This window comes from Centruroides sculpturatus, unplaced genomic scaffold (genome assembly GCF_000671375.1).
Source record: "Centruroides sculpturatus isolate CEXI.00-Female unplaced genomic scaffold, Cexi_2.0 scaffold174, whole genome shotgun sequence".
NCBI lineage: Eukaryota > Metazoa > Arthropoda > Arachnida > Scorpiones > Buthidae > Centruroides > Centruroides sculpturatus.
Genome location: NW_019384420.1, coordinates 783,112 through 789,458, shown reverse-complemented (window position 1 = coordinate 789,458; position 6,347 = coordinate 783,112). Strand labels below are relative to the sequence as shown.

The 6,347-nt window shown below is 40.5% G+C and overlaps 1 pseudogene; it reads right to left on the bottom strand.

The window, feature by feature from the left end:
• Nucleotides 1-721: 721 nt before the first annotated feature.
• Nucleotides 722-2,737, bottom strand: LOC111619364 (annotated as a pseudogene).
• Between the last annotated feature and the right edge of the window lie 3,610 nt (nucleotides 2,738-6,347).

Below are 6,347 nucleotides of genomic sequence, written 5' to 3'. Positions count from 1 at the left end.
ACAACTTGTCAGAGAGATTGGTCTATAATTAGAGGGGTTCTTGTGGTCTTTACCAGGCTTGGGAATGGGAATAATGATAGATAGCCTCCAAGAGTCAGGAAAGTATGCTCTGTCCATATTCTGTTAAACAGACACAGGACATTAGAAAGGGAATTGTTTGACAGATTTTTAATCATGCTGTAGTGGATTTTATCCGGGCCTACAGCACTATTCCCCGAGCAAGAGATTGCTGTATGTAGTTCTATGCTGGTGAATGGCACATTATATTCCTCATTATATGAGAAATAAAAGTTTAAATATTGTTTTTCGTTTTGGGCTTTATAAGTCTGAAAATCTCTTGAATACATAATATTGCTGGATAAAGTAAAAAATGTTTCTCCCAATGTATCAGCAATACCCTGTATATCGCTTATTATTGTGCCATTACTTTCCAGCATGAACAGAGAGTGAGAAGCATATTTTCTATTGATTTTATGGATTTTATCCCAGACTGCTTTTGAGCTAGTGAATGATGTTATGCTTGAAACATACTTCCTCCAAGAATCCCTTTGGCTTTGCCTCCTTATTCTTCTGGCATTTGCCTTTGCTTTTTGGAAAGCAATCATATTACTAGCAGTGGGGTATCTTCGGAAAATCCCCCATGCTTTCTTTTGTGTTTTAAATGCTGCCTCGCAATTTTGGTTCCACCATAGTTTCAAATGCTTTGGGTATCTTGTTGACGTCTTTCCCATTGTTTTCTCAGCTGCCTGAATAATACACAAAGTGACAACTTCAACTGCATCATTGATATCAGCAGTATTGACCATTTCCTCAGTGATGTTAGCCAAAGAAAAAAATGCACGCCAATCTGCCGTTTCCAGTTTTCAGTGTGGTGGACAAGCTGTTTCACAGCTTTCTCTGCCTCGGTATTTTAGAAAAATTGGGAAGTGGTCGCTAGAGAGTGGATTAGATCCAATCTCCCATGTAAATGCTGAAAACAGGTTTGGACTGGCTAAGGATAGGTCAATGGCAGTGAACGTTCTTGATGGGGCATGGAAGTATGTCACTTCTCCAGTATTAAATAGATACAGTTGATGATTACCTATAAATCTCTGAATGGCTCTGCCTCGACAATTGATGTCAGTACTGCCCCACATAGGATTGTGGCCATTAAAATCACCAAGTAGAAAAAATGGTGTTCGCAGCTGTTCAGCCAAGGCATCCAGTTCATTCTCATTGACTCTGACATCTGGTGGCAAGTATATAGAACAAACTGTGACAGTTACTCCAATTGAAATCCTGACTGCCACAGCTTGCAGATCAGTTGTTATTTGTACCAACAAGGATGGAATATGATTTAAAACTACAATAGCCACACCTCCACTGGCACAGTTGTGGCTATCATCATCCTTACGGTAGAGATTGAATCCTTTTAAAGTAATTCTTTCTATAGGTTTCAGATGGGTTTCCTGGAGTGCCACACAGAGAGATGAAGTAGAGGATGTCAAGTGTTTAATGTCAGAAAAGTTGTTGCGAAAACCACGACAGTTCCATTGGATTATTTTATAATCCATTATGTGTTTGAGGCAGCATTCTTTGTGAAGGTATCCCTCTTTAGTTTTACAGCTGATTTGCCTTTTGGAGGTGAAGTTGGTGGTGTTACCTCCTTATTACTCTCCTCGTCAGAGAAGTCAGAAAACTCACTCATAGACTGAGCCTCTGATCTCTTAGATTTGGAGATGGCTGCTTTTAATTTTTGTTTGTTGAGTGGGTTCTTAGCAGCCTTCTTAGAATGCACGTTTCTTGTTATGACCCCTGTTTTAGGTAGGGGTGTTTTGCTTTTCTTGTTCTCCTTTTCTGCTGTTTGGGTAGATTGTATCAACAAACATTTTGCATGGCGTGTTAGCAATTCATTTGGTGAAACAGAAATGTCTGTCTGAACTCCACATGTCTTTGTGGATTTCAGAACAGCAGCAAATGTCTTCTGTCTCACTGGTGCACTTAAAGTGACCATACGATGTGCCTCCGGGTAAGGTATATTATTTATAGTCTTCACCCGCTGTATCTCTTTTTCTCTTTGCCATGTAGGACATTTTCGGGAGTAGGCAGGGTGAGCTTCATTGCAGTTGACGCAGCATGGAGTAGTTGTACATTCAGTACCTCTCATGATCTTCTCTTCCACACTGGGCGCATGCACTTTTCCCTCGGCAAGATGTTTGTGAGTGTCCAAACTGCTGGCATTTAAAGCAACGCAGCGGATTTGGAATGTATGGGCGAACTTGACAACGAAGATATCCTGCTGCAACAGAAGATGGCAATGTTGGCTTGTTGAACGTGATTATAAGATGTTTTGTAGGTATCAACTTGCATTGCGCCTGATAGAGATGCACCTGACGGCAGGGACACCTTGGTCTGAAAGGCCTATCTGGATATCTGATTTACTTTCAGACATCAAATCTGCTTCAGATATCACACCACGTGATGAGTTTAAACTCACATGTGGTGTGATAGTGACTTCTATATCTCCCAAGGTCTTTGTTGACAAAAGTTTTGCCGATTGTTGGGGTGAGGATGTTTGTAAAAGCAGGTCTCCTGACCTCAACTTTTGAATTTTTTTCAAATTTCCGATGGTGGACGGGAACAATTTTTGTATTAGAAAAGGGGAACGTTCAGACAGAGGTGATTCATTGATAGCATGAGCTATAAAGTAAGTTGGCTGGTTGGATAAACTTTCATCCTTTGGTGGTATTATATCTGTACATTAATGTTTGGTGGTTTTTGAATCCATATTGTAAATTTTAATATTCAGCTCCTAGTGACCCCACCCACCACGGGGCCCAACAAGTGGATGCAGTCACATGGGAGATTCCCATAGACCGTCACACCAGGGTTTCCCAGGAGATATACCCTCACAATGCAGTCAAGAAGAGCACATCTTGTTTGACATGTCCGCCCAGTCTGCATCGATCAGTTGACTCCAGGCCGAGGTCAAGAATGACTCAATGACCAGCCAATTGACTCAAACGGAGCCTGATTTGAGTCTCCCGTTTATCTGAAGCAGGGGCAAAAGCAGTGTGTTGGGGACGTTATGTTGCCCCTCAACTACCAAAATCCCCCTTTCCGGCATACGGGACACCACGCATGGCAAACACGTGGGTGGGCGTTCAGATCCCAGGGATGGTAAAGAAGACTTTCTAAACCATCTCTGGGAGGTCCCCTCACCACGGACAGGAACCCATATCGAGGGGAGAACCATTTAGGTCATGCTGCGCCATGGCAAAAGGTAAAATGAAACGAAACTAAATATACATAACATAAAATATAAATATGAAACAAACATAAATAAGTGCAAACAAACAAAACAACAAAATAAATATAAGTAAATAGAGAGGTTCAGGCAGACGTTTTAAACGTGTAAATGTGTAGGACGGACGATCGGTGCCACTTTCCCGTAAGCCTAGAAGTTTGACGATGGTGTTTGGAATGTCAAGCGTGACTCCACTGACTATCCAAACACCATTGTCAAACTTTTAGGCTTACGGGAAAGCGGCGCCGAACGTCCGACCTAGACTTTAACACGTTTAAAACGTCTGCCTCAACCTCTCTAATAACTAAACAAATATATGAATAATTAATTAATTAAATCTCTTTATGAATATTTACAACTTTCAATAATCAAGATTTAATCACTGGCCTAAAATCGCTCTCAAACTTGCATTTCTGAAATGCTGTCTATGACACTGATCAAGAGAAACGCAGCTGCAAAGTATGCATTTAACACTTACAGTACAATTGCAATACTGACATACAGGTTGATCATTACCCTTCAAAAGGTATTGATAAGTCAGTCGAGTGTGTGCAATTCTCAGACGAGAAAGAACAACCTCAGATCTCCTATCATACTGCCTATTATGTGTCCAATTTTCTATCAAAGGTTTAATCTCTCATAGTTTATTGTGAATTTGTGCATTCCACATAATTTGCCATCTCACTATTAGTCGTTTTTTGACTACTAGCTTCAAATCACCTTCTTCAACACACATTTCATGCTGTAAAAGACTTGCTGAATTTGCAGCTGTGTCAGCATCTTCATTTCTTCTTATACACTTGGCCTGGGACCCAAAAAAACTTTATAGAGGAGTGGCATGTAGTAACATGACAAATTAGTTTCTGAATTTTAATCACTATAGAGTGAGAATTAGGTTCACACGAGATCAAAGCCTTGCCCTTTCCAGTTTAGACCTGTTAGGAGTAAGACGTTATTTCAAGTCGTTTTGCCCCATTTTGACTTCGCTGTTGGTAAGTAGACCATATTTAAAGTGTTTTTTGGTAGTCTAAGGTGTCACAGCCGTCCGTTAAGTATAAGTATTAATAGTACCGCATAGTTTAAAGTAGAATAATCGAGGTAAAAATAACCGGACAACCATGTGTCGAACCAGCATACCCAGCATGGAGGAGTTTGTGCAGTGCATCAAACAGGCACAAAAATCACTCGATAACAGCAGGAATCTGCAAAAAGAGATTCACGAAACTATCGGCACCAACCACGAGAAAACCAAGGACATGTTCCTTGTCCTCTCTGCCGCATACAACAATCTAAAAAGCCAAAATCAGCAAGAATTGCTAACCCTAACTGCCCGGAATCAAAGTCCACCCACCGCCCCAAAAACGGGAAAGTCCTATGCTGACATACTAAAACTTAGGCCCCACCTCAAAACGATAAGGTGGTATTAGTTTACAACACAGATGAAAGCAAGATAGCCAAGACACAATGGATAATCTCACCACGAGCGTAGACCTCACTAAGCTAAAAGTTAAAGTAAAATCAACTAGAAACATCAAGGACGGAATACTAATAAACTGTAATTCTATTGAAGGGGCCAAGAGGCTAGTTGAATATCTTAGCAAGAGGGACGACGCGCGGGTCAGGTCCCCAGGGCTACGGGACCCCCGCATTTACTTACCGAAAGTCCGATGGGATATAGATGAAAGCACTATATTGGATTTCGTGAAAAGTCAGCATTCTGACTTACTAGGAGATGTTCGCAAACACATTCACAACGTGTTTTTCATCGGAAAACAGAAATGAGGAGATCGGTCATGGGTGCTGACCGTATCTCAAGAATTAAGAAAAACGTTTCGCCAGGTGGGCGACGTTTTATATATGGGCTGGTCGTCGCGTAAAGTGTACAACTTTCATTACTATAAAAGGTGTAATAAATGTTTAGGATACAATCATCTGACACCTCAATGCCAATCAAAGCAAGCATGTCCCTTGTGCAGTAAACCGCATGCCTTCGCAGACTGCAAGGTGGAGAAGTCAGAAATAAAATGCATCAACTGTAAGAGGTACAACTCAACCAGGAAGAATGAAAACAAGCACGTGAACATAAATCACACTGCCAAGGATCGTAAGTGCCCTGTTTATCTTTACCACTGCAAGATTAGCCAGGCTACTACTTAATTTAATCTACTTAACACTGTTTAAGAATAGTGTTAAGTAGATTAAATTAAATTAAATAATATTGTTTAAAATGGCTATAAAAATAATACAAATTAATCTAGATAGATCATCCACTGCGACAGCTCACTTACTGAAACAAGTTATAGATCTCAGCATTGATAGCGCCTTAATACAAGAACCTTACACCACAGACAAGGTTTGTGGGTTTCCGCGCCGTTTTGGCTGCCTCCACTCAGGGACGCAGACGGCTATCATTAATTTCAATCGAGAGATCTCTCTCTGTCTGGCTTCACCCCTGTCTAACCACCTTTCTACCACCGCAATAGCTCAATATAAAAACCTAAAAAATTCTTACTAAATTCCACCTATTTGGCCCCCTCCAGGAACATTGATGAACAACTTTCAGAATTTTCCAAATTAATTAAATCCTTTAATCTACATGTTATAATTGGAATTGACACTAACTCAAGATCCCAGATTTGGTACGACAGGCTGGAGAATCCTTGCTGAGAGAGGTTCACCAAATTCCTTTATTCTAGCGGGTTAATATTACATAATGGGCCGGGCGTCCCAACTTTCTCTGGTCACCAAGGTAACAGCTACATAGACTTAACCCTATCAAAGGAAAATATTGGCACTAAAATCATAAATTGGGAAACGTCATTAACATAATCGCTTTCAGCTCATAGATATATATTTTTCGACATAGAAACATCCTCTCTTCAAAATCATACCATTAACGAAAACTCGGGTAAAAATTACGAAATACAGAACGCGAATTGGATTGGCTTCAGGAAATCTATAGAAAATGGTCTACCAGCCGTAACTCGGCTGATAGATAATAACGAACCGGTGGACATAACAGTGCAAAATTACACAAAATTATTCAAAATTCAATAGACAA